The sequence below is a fragment of the Lepisma saccharinum genome, chromosome 2, assembly GCF_977018435.1.
Source record: "Lepisma saccharinum chromosome 2, izLepSacc3.1, whole genome shotgun sequence".
Taxonomy (NCBI): domain Eukaryota; kingdom Metazoa; phylum Arthropoda; class Insecta; order Zygentoma; family Lepismatidae; genus Lepisma; species Lepisma saccharinum.
In genome coordinates, this window is record NC_139230.1 from 210,814,325 (window position 1) to 210,829,162 (window position 14,838).

Consider the following 14,838-nt stretch of genomic DNA (forward strand, 5'->3'; position numbering starts at 1 on the left):
TTCGCCACTGAGGTCGGTTACTGATGGAAGCCATTCATATATCTACATGGATGACACAGTCGCTCTCCATAACTCTCTCCTGTGGTGTGGAAAATGCGCTATGAAAACAGAGGTCATAAGTTCGAAACATGGTTTAAATTTCGTTTGTTCCTTCGTCTACATTATCAGTACTCCGTTCATCCTCATTTTCGCGATTTGAACAAGGTAAAAAGCGACGTGAAATAACCAACAAATTACCATTATCCATATACCGTGTCCCAATTATCTCTGGAGCAAAGCCGCACATAGCGGCAGAGAAGGCGGCGCGGGAAATCGAGTGAGCAGAGCAAAGCAGTACACGGTGCTGGGAAGGCTGGTAACTGCAGTCGCTTTCCCCCCTCCACGCAATCCTGTTCTTCTCACATATTCATTGGTGGAGCGATCTCGCGTTACTACTTACGCAGAGACTTGTCTTCGTTTGCTTGCTCCAGAGATAGCCGAAACCGAGTGTAGTTACCATTTTGTTCGTGAAGTCGCATTTGAACTTCAGACTGGAAAATGACAATCGACAGTGTATACTCCAGAAAACGTGAGGTTACCTTCAAACGTATAATAATTATAGGTCTGTACCATTAAGCCAACACAAAAATACTCCATCTAAATAACGGATATATTCCATGACTCCTTAAGCAGGTGAGACGATAGAAGAGAACAAAAACCCACTGCTTGAGAGGTTTGAGCGGAAAATATTAGTAAACTGTCAACAAACATTACTTCCAGAAGACTACTTGCGGTTATTGCCATAGTGACCGTGCTTTTAATAGAGGGAATTGAGTTAAGGCGCTGCCTTGCCAGAGCAGCGACCCATGATGTTCTTTCTCCTGTGGGCTTCGAAACCGCAGCCCCGCGGTATGGTTCATTTGCCACGGGGTTAGGATCTCAGAAACCCAAGAGCAGCAGGCAGGTATACTGATTCCCTGCAAACCACAATTTATTTTTCCGGAAGTTGCAGGAAGCCTTCCTTTCCTGTTAAAGATAAGTTCGACCTGGTCACTCGAGTCCAGGAGCCTCAAAGGGAACTGATCTTCTCATTACCAACGGTTCAACAGATCCCTGAACCAAGTTAATCACAGTTCCCTAGTCTCCGTCGAACATTAAAGTAGAGCTTGTCAAACGGCGAAGAATCATACGTAAGAATTTAGTCGTTCTCCCGGTATAAAATCTCCATTGTAATCGATTCTTCAAGAGCATGTCATGAACATAGTCCGCAAAAACAAATCAAGTTACGTTTTGGAATTCCGAAATATAAAACGCTAGCCTCTGTGGTGGATTGGTCAGTGTCAACTCTACTAAGTCAGAGATCTTGAGTTCGAACCGTGGTTAGGTATGGTGTCCGTCACTCGTTCCAACAGCCCATAATCATCATCGCAATGAACTTAAGCGAAGTAAAAAAATGAAAGTAAAGATAGCGAAACTATTTGGCATTCTCATTAACATGTTTAAAATATGGTTATCCTCAGTTTCTGGTATGGTAATTATTTTTTTTTCAGTTCTTCGATCTCAGATGTTCCCCCCTCGCGATTATTCTACCAGTTTAAATAAGGTTCGTTCAGAAAGACAATGCAGATAATTTAGATTACAGCGAGATACTTGCCAAAACTATATCTACTTCTGAACCGTGTAGTTCATGAGATGTCCACAGTTATAGTTCTTGTCCAGTCTTACGGCGGGCGCTCTACATGCTGGCAAGGGAAGTGAGGAGCGAGGAAGAGACCAATTCAGCTCGATAAGAAACGCAGCAGCCTGTAGAACAAGGTGCACGTAGTACTTATTCCCGCCACGTCATAACTCTTGGCGCGACCACTGTTGTCTGGTTGGTCTGCGGCGTATTCCCCGCTCCCCACTTTCCTTGCCAGCTTGTAGCCCGCCCGCCTTAAGAGTAGACAAGAGCTATAATAAGAACAGACAATCGGACACGATCATTAGGTAACGCTTTATTGGCGATGATTGAGTCACCTACCTTCTAATTAAAGGATAGTGATCGATTCCTTGCGGCGAATCTCATTTAAATATTTCAAATAAAAATTAAACAGCAATTTTGTTTTATTAGACTAACTGTTGTATTACCTAGCGTCTCAGGCATAATTCAGATACCCCTATCCTTCCATATCGTGCTGTGGTAAGCATCGGAATTCCATATCTACTCGCGGAGTGAAGAGGTCTGCACTGAGAGAAAGATTCCATCCACGACATGTCATGATTGTGTTGAGCCACACAAAGAATTTCAATAAAACATTGTTTTCTGATTAATACTACAAAGTATAAACATCGATATACGAAATCTTTTAAAAAATCACGATGCAGGAAACACATTCAAATGTGCACTAACACTTGGATTTTTCTTTCTATGAATGATATGTAAACGTTCTATAGTGTGAACCAATGCCCCTTAGCACGGATAACAAGATAAACATCCGCATATCGCAGAAGTCAAATTAATAATGTAAGCTCGAAGAGGGCCAACTCGGGGTCTGGAGCATTCTGTATCATTGTTATAAACGCTGCAGGCCTCCTGATGACGTAGTGGTAACGTCGTCGCCTTGTAATCAAGGGGTCCCGGGCACATATACTGTGTCCCATCCACCTCTGGAGTAAGGCCGCACATAGCGGCAGAGAAGGGGGGAAATCTAGTGTACAGAGCGAAGCAGTATACGCTGCTGCGAAGGCTGGTAACTGCAGTCACTCCCCCCCCCTGCCTCAACGTAATTCCGTTCATCTCACGTGTTCATTGGTGGAGCCATATCGCGTCACTACTTGCTCAGAGACTTGTTTTGGTTCGCCTGCTCCAGAGGTAGTTGGGACTGTGTGTAGTGGTTCGGAACCCAATTTAAACTGTAGGCCCAGTCCCGATTAGCCTATTTGTGCATAAAGTGGACTTCAAGGCTCAAACGATGTGCTACCGAGAATGTCTTCTACATTTGACAATCCTTGTTCGGACATCTCTGAAATTGTCTTAACCAGAAATACTTAGAACAACTAAATGAGGAAAAATGCAATGAAACGTCCAACATTTTTTCGAAGTTACATTTATTACACATAATTTGTAGTTGGTTTGCTGATAACACTTAAAATATTAGTTTCGAATTAAGTATTGGCTTTAAAAAAATAGGTGCTAATACGCCAACAAAATCGAATTTACTCTGTGGAAAGCTGTTTCGAAGTTGTTGATACAAAGTTTGTCCTTGGAGGAGAGACATCGATGCAATTAAGGGAGCTAGGTTTGTTGGCGATTGCCCAAAATGCCAGCATTCACTTTCCCATTTGAGTTTTGCGTTGGTTTATTGTTAGGCAGATGTTCCGGAGCTCGCTTAAGTTGATCATGAAACGTCACTCAGGGGCTCTCGATCCCCTCAATGGAACTAATTGCATTATTTAGCAACGTTAAGGTGAATAATTAAATCAAGGCTGAATTGAATAGATTAAGCACATTAAATTTCCGTTGCGCTTGCATTGCACGCTCGCTCAATGGATCAACGTTTAAAAAGAAATACCTTCATGCATTTATAAGGGTATAAAAACTAATAATAATAAAATTATTGAGCGGTTCATGTAACTTGAGGTTATAATTTCTACAGATTTGCGGACTCTCGTTTGATAATAAATACCCCACTAAAGTTTAGTTTCTGTAGGTGGTAGAAAGAAAAAATTACAAAAGAATAGCGTTCTTTAATATTTAATATTTTATTTGTATATTGAAATGTCTAAAATTTGTATATTTTCCCCTTTGCCAACATACACACCCAAGGGATGACGATGTAACTTGCCCAAAAATACGAATATCGAAGAGAAAAACTTTTCTTAACCTCTTCCTTGGTAAAAGCAAGGGGCTCATTTAAATGCAAGGAACTCTCGGAAAACTGTACTTTTGTCCCGTATGTATGCAACCACGAGGCACACATTCATAGTTACCACTGGCACTTCTTCCTTTTTCTGTCGGAAAAGGACAAAATGTTTGGTATATTATGAACAGACGTTGCGAGTAATCAAAGCAATGTGCCCGCTCTGGAGTATGAATACCTCTGGACCAAAGCTGGAGTTTATATCTGTAACGCAAGAGCATCAAATATCATACCCGAGTAAATGGATGGCGATGGATGGATGAATTTAGAGAAAGGATAAAGCCCAGTAATTTCACAGCGTACTATACTCTGTCCCGGCTTTCTGTGGAGCAAGGCCGCACATAGCGTAAGAGAGGGGGATGATTGAGTGGGTATAGAGCGAAGCAGTACACGCGCTGCTGTGAAGGCTGCTAACTGCTGTCGCAATCCCGTTCTTTCTCACGTGTGCATTGGTGGATTCGTCTCGCATCACTTCTTGCGCAGAGACTTGTTTTTGTTCGCTTGCTCCAGAGATACCCGGGACAGAGTATAACGTTTTTATTAAGTTACCGTAAATTCGACCGTAAATCTGTGCTTGGAATAATACAAACAGGATAAAAGTGCTGTTTATGTGGTCTTATAGCATAGAAAATCAGCCTTGGGTGGTTTGGTTGGGTTCGGTTTGGTTGATTTGTTGTTTTTACTTCGCTTTTCTCCACTTTTAACTTAAAGCAAAGATGACGATGAGTGACGAAATGATGAAATTGATGAACAGACACTCACAAAGAACACCCATGCCCGGGCAGGGATTCGAACCCGGGACCCCTGACGTCGTAGCGCGCTGTGCTAACCACTCCACCACGGAGCTCGGTAGGTTCGGTTCGGAACATTCAGTGTTCGAATTCGATAACCACACCAAAGTTCCGGGGTTCAAGGCACAAACTGGACATGAGTGTTCTTTGCGAGTGTCCCTGCGTCAATTTCATGCTCTGGAAATCAATAAGGAGATCAAATATGGCGAATTTGTAACCCGCAGTAACAACACTTTGTGAAGTACTACTTGGCATGGTTGATGCGCGGTAGACATATTTTCCCTTTTTCTACCTTACATCATATGTTTTCCTTTTAAAGAAAAGATTGATTGATAGATTTGCTTTTTTTACATCGCATTTCTGCCACTTTTGACTAATCGCGAACATGAAGATGAGTGACGAAATGATGAAATTGATGAAGTGACACTCACAAAGAACGCCCATGCACAGGGGCTGGATTCAAACCCGGGACCTCTGGCGTGGTAGCGCGGTGTGCTAACCACTCCGCTACGGAGGCCGGCTTTTGAAGAAAGGAATTGTGCTGATGTTGATGCAGATATTGTCCTTTACTTGATGACCTTTTTTTCTAATTCCTTCAATTCAGCCTCACATTGCGGAAAACAGCAACTGAACACAGTGATGAGCAATCCTGGTATTACCTTTGCCGTCGACTGTGCATGAATAAAACACATAAGAATACGCTTGTTTTCTCTCCAATTAACTCGTCTCTTGCTATTGGCTTCTCTTTTTTGCTAATATCAAACTTATTACCTGGAATGATGAGGAAAATAAAGCTCTTCTTTACGTAGCAAACGCTTTGGGTACTGTGGACTTCCGTTCTCCACGTGCCGCAAAAGTGAAGTCCTGTTCCTAGCTTCATTGTCTACAAATAAGATTGCTGAAAGTCAAATTCATTTATCGTCCGTTAAACCCTCTTCAAAAACCAATTTCTGTGAAATTTGGATTTCCATAATAGGCTATTTTTACCCCTCTCACCGGGGGAAAGCGGGGTTGAAGGGTTTAATTCCCAGTTGCGCTGCTTGTCTTTGTCCCCGCACGCGGTACTTGAGGGTAGAACTTCCAATCCGCCACAAACGCTGCTGGAATGAGGGCGACAAGCTCTCTCGGTCGCAATTGTTGCAAACAAACTTCCACCTCTGTCTCGCCTCCTCACCGGAAACTACGACACGGCCCTCATGCATTTCCTGCTGGTGGGGCCACATTGACTGTTATCATTGTGTTCCAGAGTGAGGTAAGTTTTGCAAATGCCGCATAAACTTTATGCAGAAAAGGAAGTGTTCCATGCTGCCGTTCTGGGCAAACAATTTATTAAAAAATGTTTCCTCGATAGCTTGATCTAAAACTTCGTTTGGTTCGAGTTGCAAAGTTACAAAAGAAACTTTGTGAAAGTGTCCAAACAATTATACGTAATTCGGAGAACGAATGATTCTGAAGGAACGTGCACCCCAAGGTTACTCAAAAGAATGTAGCAGTCAGAAGCGTGTATTCTAGATTTAGTCTACCTAGCCTAGCACAGAGACTAAACTACATACAAGGTAAGGGTAAAGGTACCCTTGTGCGTGTGCACTCATGCCATGAAGGCATATGCGGTGATGTTGAGGTATAGAGCTCCACATATTCTTGATCTTAGCTATAGTTGGGATGATGTGATCAGAAGGCATGTCAGTCGTCCTTTTCGTATTTAGCTGCAAAATTATGGAATGCCCTACCGAAGAGCATGTCCATTATACCTAAAATAGAATCTTTCCGAAATGAAGTAAAGAAATTTCTATTAGCAGAGCAGAGATTGTGTTCAAATTCTATGATGTAACTTGTACGTTTATGTTATGTATTTTGTCGATATCTTCAATTTCAATTTTATTTCACTTTTATTTTTGTTGTCTTTTCACCATTTCTTGTACCATTTTTTTCATGTAACATTTATTATAATTATTTGATCAATAGCAGAATTCTGTATCTAAATCGTACATTTTGTTTTGTACTGTATTAATACTTCATACTGTAAGCACATATAAGAAATGTAAATTTAAATGTACTCCATGACATGGGTTAGGTGGCAGAACAGCCTCAGGCTGAACTTCGCCCACTTGAATAAAGAATTTGAATTTGAATCACGCTCAGCCGCCTTAACCCGCCAGGGTTGCCATTAGGCACCCATTTATAGGAGGCTGAATGAGCCTCAGAACCGCGCAGAAACAGGGAAATTACACGAAAAATTTCTGCTCCAGATCACCTACCCCGAGATTCGAACCCAGGTCTTCCGTGTGGTAGCTAGATGTTCTGCCAACTGAGCTACCACGGCTCCAAAACTACAGAAAAGAAATCGAAAATTTGCATAAAATTGTTCATTTCAATGAGAAATGTTGGTGCTTCAGGGGTTGGAAACCTGATTTGTTTGCAACTTGTACGCCGTTGACATAGCAACATGGCTTCCTTGAAGACGCCGAGAACGAGTGAAATGGGTGTGTCTAACCACTTGTACACGGCGTCTATTAGACCCTACTCTGCTCCCTCATAGCTCAGGATCACATGTTATAGTGAGATAGTCCTGATCTTAGACTAAGGATACGCCACTGATAGTAATATTATCTTCAAGTTGAATATTAGTCCAAACGAAACGAAAAATGAACAATATAAGGTGTGCATCATTAATTCGTTTCGTAATTTGGCAAATTCATCTGAAACCCACCTTGAGTTGAAGCAAAGAGATATTTTACATCCTTTACTTTTCGATTTTGGCTCATTTGAATCAGTTTCCAAATTCAAGAACTTTGGAGTTATATTAACAAATGCAAAATATATTTAAATGAAAATTAAAAGATTTAATTCAGGGGTTACTTCTCTATTAATAAACTGTTATCCTCACGTACATAAAATAATATGAAGGTTAAAATACACGAAACAGTAGTTTTGAATGTATTACGGATGTGAAACATGCTCCCTTACACGAGAAGATAATGACAGAGAGAGGGAGTGTATAATGAGACATTGAAAATATTATCTTTACAAAAGTAGTTACATTTAAAGCAGGTGAAGAAAGACTTTTTAAATTTCTGTTTCTTCTCTCCTTGGTTGTCACTCTCTCTCCCATCCCTTCTCTTCTAGTTCTGTTTCTCTTTTTCTATTTTCCCATTCTTTGCTTCATTTGTTTTTCATTATCTCACTTTTTTATTTTCCCCTCTCTCTCTCTTTTTCTCTCTTTCTATCTCTTGTAACGTTCTTTTCCATCTCTTATTTCACAAACTTCCTTGTCTTTCTCTCCCCATCTCTCGCTTTATTTGAAGCGTCCCTCATTTCACTTTCTTTTATCTTTTAAAATACTGTTATTTTACAATTAACCGTACGTATGACGTCACATAATGTTCAACATGTATTCCATTTCAACATTTTAACTTAATGATTTTGACGCCTTCGCCCCCCCCCCCTCCTGAGTGTTTTCTTCGGGTATCCATTTTATGTGTGCGTGGAGCGTTCAAAGTGCAAGAGGCGCAACTAAATCGAGGACAAGGTTGAGAAAAAGAATCAAGAATTCGTTGCGATTAGAAAATCGACGCCAAATAACTAAAATAAAAAATAAAAGAGACTCGAACGTGCCTTCAAAGTTTGATATTTACGTACACACATAGGTTTGTGTGCGACTTCATGAAATCTGAGCCCCGAGACGGTGGGCGAGTGCGTTAGGGGATTCACTTTCGATCAAGCCACCAAAATTTCTGGGTTCGAGACCAGTCTTAGGCATGGGTTTTCTGTGTGAATGTCTCTTCATCAATATTTCTAATTATCACTCATCCTCGTCGTCGGGACTGGCCGAAAGTTGAAGAAGAGCGACCTAAAATAATGAAATGTAAACAGACAAATGAAAAGTGACGTTCTGCCACTTGTCCTCTGATCTTCTCGTATGATTAAAATAACATTTATTATTCATTCAGACTTAAGGCTCGTAATAACTCGTAAATATCACGTCACATGGACTTCAATATATCGTACTTGAAGATGGACTGAATCCAGATTTTCATCTCCCCAATGGAAAATTTTCTGCAGAAGGCAATTTGTAGATGCTGCGGAGTGCATTCTATGATATTAACTTACAACCACTCTGTATGATATGAATCAAAATTTTTGAATGTAATATTTGCATAATTGACGAAGCGTTTGGCTACTTAGATTTACTTGTAAGAACATAATGTTTTGAAATTTTGAATTGCAACAACATCTATTGATTGCAAATGGTTTGAATCCGAAGTAATTTATCACAACGTCGACAGAGGAAAATTTCGTCATACAGTTTCCACTCACGTACCTTGGGTTTGGGCAATAAATTTTATGAAATTTAAACTAGAGACAAGCGTTCACACGAAATGTTTCATGAGGAAAATTTAAAAATCCGTTATACGCTCTGCGTGTGACGTGGATGGCGTGGCGGAGTACATTTGTCTCTCGCGTGGTGTGGGGTGGGTTTTTGTATCAATCCCAGTCAATGTTGGAGTCCTTGTTCATTTAACACTAAAACAAAGATATTTTATGTAGTGCAGAAATGAATTATTTTTCTTTCTTTGTGTGCTACGACATGATATAAATCAGCTACCAATAAATTAAATAAAGTTTTAGAAAGACTTATCTTTGAACATCAATAAGGTCCATTTGTGACTTTATTAAGTCTTGAAAAATACATTGACGTTTATAAATACTTGCACTACATATAATGGCGTATCAAATAACAGAAAAAAAGGGAATTGGAAAGTTCAACAAGCGCTCCTTAATTTAAGATATAAGCTTCCTGAAAATGAGGGTTAACTGAAGTTCAATCTGAGCTTCAAATACCAATAAAAGTTTTAGAAATTTTATATCAATTTGTATCAGAATTGTTTATTTATATTATTATTTAAGAGGAAATAAAGAATGTGGGAAGAGAATGAGGAGCATTTGTTTCCTTCTAAAATACATATAAGCACCAATGTTCTCCAATATATGGTTTATATAAGCCATAAAGTATTTCCCAAACCAAGTCATTTTACATATTTTAATTTTGCTTTGCCTTTTTACCTCCACATCGTTAATTTTGTTTTCATGGTTTATTCCCTTTGTGGCTCAGCTCCTTTCCATGTCCTTTTGACAAAATTGTGAATTTCAGATCATAGGAAACTTTGTCCCCTATTTTCATTTACATCGGTTTGAACAAGGTTAGACTAGTATCTGTCGATGAAAACGTGTTACAAGAGCAATTAGTTACAGGGTAATGAACAGCAAGGTAAATTTGTGTGTTATCTAATCAAGTGAAACATAAGAGAGGCTCTGTAAAAGCTTGCTAAAGGCCTCCTCATTTCCAGAAGAACATGATCATATATTTCCACTTGAACATGTGTTAAACGTTTTCCACACACCATTTCCCTGCCACGCGTAACATTATTAGCTTTTCCGAGGCAGAAATTTAGCATGGACGAAAGCTCTTAATTAGGATTACAAAGTGCGTTTGTGGTTGGAAACTTTCAATGATAAAAAGGAAAACTATATCCGAGTGAACGAATTACTCTTCGCTTGTAGATTTTCAAGTAATGTGGATAATTTTATTCCACGTGGATAAAAGAGTTATTTCAAAGTATTGTATGTCTCCGCACGAGCTTTCACATTAAAGATGTTTCGTTAAATCTAAAATTTATAATAAATTTGAATAATTATGACATGGACAAGGTAAATTGTGTGTTTGTGTATGTGTGAGCGTGCTTTTAGATATTAATATTACAAAATTAATTATTTCTTTCATTGGTGATAAAGGCATAGTTGGAACAATTCTTAAACATTAATTAGAAGAAGTATGATAATTTAGTGCTTACATATTATGAACACATCAAGTCTATTATATCCTTAACCTTATCAACTCTCAAACAGAATTCAATCCATAGCAAGACGTAGAATTTTGATCTCACACCTGCTCCTATATTTGTTTCAAATATTCGAAGCACAAGAATAATAGTCACAAGTCACAATAATTCCATGTTTTTTTATCAGGAACGAAAGGGGGAACTTCTACATGGGTAAATATTAATTTTAGATTCTCTGCGTGTTTCACATTGCTACAAATATGGCTGATTCATTAGTGCTTTCTTGCAGTTTAATTAAAACATTAATTAGTGTTTCAACTGAAGTAATTAGCGTTTAGAGCTTACTTTTAATTTACCGTTGCTCTTTTATATTCTTTATGTTCATAGTAAAGAGGACGTAAGTTTCATTTATTCTACTTTTAATAAAAAAAAATTCTAAGATCCTTGGAAAATACGAATGCGTTACTTACACGCTTGAGTTAGCAAATTGAAAATAATACACGGACTAGTAACGGTGGAATGAATTTTTCGGCAATTAAGAAGTACCAACCTTTTAATGTAACTGAAATAAACTAAAATTAAACTTTTGAAAATGTGTTTTTATGTTCTAATATCATGCAATATCTAGGTTAATTTAAATATGCATTTTCACACGATGTGGGAGATTAGATATTGCATGTTGCAAATTTATATAACGATTTTTTTTTTACCTCGAGGCGTAATTATAGCCTAATTTCGTATGCTAGATAGAATGTGAAATCTTTGTACGCTGACTATACAATAGTATTAGGATTAAATTTTCCTCGGCTGTTTTATCTTATCAAATGCATCACAATAAAGGTCCAATCCATGAACATTATTTGTGTGCCCAACCATAACTATCATAGCATTGAGTCCGTATTGTTATTTAAAGTACTGAGATTGGTTTCGATATCTGAAATGAACTTCATTACCGTGCATTTTTCATTATTTTTCTGGCTTACGAGACATTCTTTGATTTAGAATAAGACTAAACGCTTGGTGTTTATTTTCATAAAATAAGCTAACAAAATCCTTTCCTTACAAATAAAATTCATTGTTCAAGTCCTAAAATAACCATTTTTGAACAGTGACCTTACCAACGCCACTAAACCAATAAAAATAATATTACTTTTGCCATGTTAGAAATATAAAGAATTTTGGTAGACGTTCAAGGTGAACACTGATAAATTCCAAGACAACATTGAAAGAGATGGTAAATAAATAAAATCACATAAGAATATATTCAAATCAATGAAATACAAATTCGAAGTTTAATATATGATATGTTCTTCGTGTCGAGGATAAGCCAATTTGTTTTCTTTTCTCATTCTTTCTTTTATTGTTCTGAAGATATTTTATTGCTATAATTAACGCTCTCCATAAAAAAGTATATTTCATGAAAAACCTTGCCTCTGTATTTGTAGTCGTTGTAATATGTTTCTGAATGTTTAAATAGCGGTGCGATATCAGGTACGTACCTTCGGTGAGATTTAGGAACGCAGTTGCCGAAATGAAACTGCTTCAGTTTGGAATTTTAATTATTTGTTGATACTTCCAATTGGAATAAAATTTTGTGAGACAACATGAAGAAAAAGTGAAGTATCCTTGTGTGTTGGTACACGAAACAACTTCACCATGTTACTCATTTTCAAAGTGTGCCCAGTTTTTGAAAATAGGTGAAAGGATGAATCCAATGTATAAGAAAATTTTCCTTTGTTCGATGAAACGAAAGAGTAAAGCTTATATAATAAAAAAGTTACTTGTGGACGATCGTCGTGTTTACATGATTAACTCGGGATCAACATTCGTTGAAAGTAAATGAAAGCATTGTCTGTTATAATTGTCCATTATAAGTTGAATTTATTTCAACACGCACAGAATTCTAAATGGATTCATGCAATATTTATCATTCATCTTCCGGGATCTGTGTTTGAATTTACTCTACTATTCTGTGCCAGGCATTAATGCACGGAACTCTAAACAGAGAAAACCATTCATTATTGTAATATTGATAATTTGTAATTCGCGATGTTGTAGACATTTAACGAACCACAATGATTGATTACATGTACGCTACAAACCGCTTAGAGGTTGGAATGGAAATGAAGTGGAAAGAACCTAATCAATCCATGATCTGTCAGATGCATCTCAAAAACAAAGTCAAAATATTGATTTTTAACTTTCGTCGGATCACCATAGAAGTGGTTTACGCAGAAAGCGATAGAAAGAGAGAGGACACATACACTTATTGTAACAAAATATTTCAAATGCATTTTAATATAACGGATATCACAAATTCATGAAATTTCACATCTCAGTTCAACCTAGATCTATCACATCTACTCACCAGTTGGTGTCCCCTTATGCTTTCTTCCCAAAGATCCTGTATCTGCAAAGAAAATAAAGTTGATATTAGTTTGCCTAAAATTAAAAAAAATGGAAAATATCCATACTGTGTATACTATGTTGCTCAAGAAAGTCTATCTTGTATAAACATCACGTCTATTTTTTTGAATAGAAACAAAAATAAGTTAGTAAGTGAAAACCAATATTCAACAACTCGTTTCTTTTTAAAAAGGATTGACCTAATTTCGTAATACAAAGGACAGAGACAATTAAGAGACGGGTGTCTTATACTCTGCAATAACGAAACAAAATTGGCAAATCCTACCCTCATACCTAGAACACATGAATTACACTAATATTTAGAATTAATGAATTTCAGAATAAGGAAATTAATTTAGAAATTAAAATTACATCCAAAGTATTATTCCTAACTGATATATTATAAACTAGGAGATTTTCCAGATAATTTTTCCATGAGTGTCTTTATGTTCTAGTCATTCTCCTATATTTGAGATTGGATCCAGATCGACGTTTACTTTGGTTTTGCTTATATTAACTCAATGTACATAAATACCAATAGTGTAAGAGTATTACTGAAAAATCTTAAGTTTTTCAATAACCCACTAGAAGAGTGTTATTAAAGAAATTGCAGATGTTCCCTCAGTAATGAAATCCGGCTTGAAACATTTTCGAGGAAATCCGGGTTTTCATATTTATTTCAAGTAAGACACTTTCCTTTCAGGAATTTTGGAATTCAACAGAGAATCAAGTATTTCATCGAGATGGCTAGGCACATCCTGTTATTCACTTCTCATGCTAATCTTTGCTATCAGGGACGATTGTTCTCGCGTATCTCTCGTGCTTGTAAAATAGGATCAGTTTGAATGAGCGTTTATCCCACGGATCCACCAGAAGCCCTCATTTTCAGCAAATCACGGAATTTCCGTAATAGAATTAAGGTTGCTGCAGAGTCAGCAGTCATTGCTATTCACAACATTTCAGGGAAATTTCTGCATCGGTTCTCTAATACGTTGTGTGAATACTCCAGCGCTGATAACAGAATTTTCAGGGATGTATCTAAGTAGGCATAAATCACTAGAGCGTTCCGAATAATCATGCCATCAAGATCTGGATCGCTTCAAAGGAAAGGGAGTAGAACGAAGCTGCATTCTATGGTCGCAGAGAAACCTCTCTACCGAGATTAAGCAGGTAACTTCAACATTGATTCACTTTTTATTGACTGTTGAATTTAATTCTACTTGCGTTCTACGTTGAATCGTCAAAGAATGCATTGGTAACATGGGGAAAAGAAACTGACAAAGACTTTCGCAAAAAGTATTATCCCAGTATTTGCCTGCAAGCAAAGCAACTACAGACAGTTTAGTTAAAGTTGACCCCGATGTGATTGTACGGAACCTGAAGTCTACGATTAGAATCCTATGTGATATCTCATTTCATCTCAATTCCCATTATGATTAAACAAATATAAAATATCTCTTCCGCATATCGACAGCGCCAAGTGTAATAAAAAGAAAATGTTACGTTATATTGATAGTTTTACTGATTTCCACAATAACCTTTCAAGGTGTATGACTGCATCAAATACTTAATATCAAAAGGTATAATTTATTAGGTAAGGTGGTTGAATTTTTACCTGAGCTTATAGAAATAGTGTTATGGTATCGGATATTAAATTTGGATATGTAAGATATAGTGGGTTTGTTATCGTAGATCGCTGTTAAAATGTCCAAACTAAAATTACAACATATTTCCTTTCCTCTGGCTTCAAGGTTTCTTATATTTAATTTACTATACAGATTATTATAATCTTAAAAGTATTAGAGACGTTTAAAATTACAGACCAAAACGTCTCTGCACATTTTCAGTATTAAGAGTTTCCTTTCGAGGAAATTAGAAAATAAACTTGACAGATATATGTATGCATATATGTGTGCGCGCACG

The 14,838-nt window shown here is 37.5% G+C and overlaps 1 protein-coding gene across 2 annotated transcripts in view; it reads right to left on the reverse strand.

The window, feature by feature from the left end:
* Positions 1–14,838, reverse strand: part of LOC145984293 (cell adhesion molecule Dscam1-like) — an 875,949-nt gene that overhangs the window by 709,721 nt on the left and 151,390 nt on the right. For both annotated transcript variants that reach the window (XM_083117935.1, XM_083117934.1), the window contains exon 3: positions 12,878–12,919. The gene's annotated coding sequence lies outside the window, so the exon portion shown is untranslated. The remainder of the gene's footprint in view (positions 1–12,877; positions 12,920–14,838) is intronic.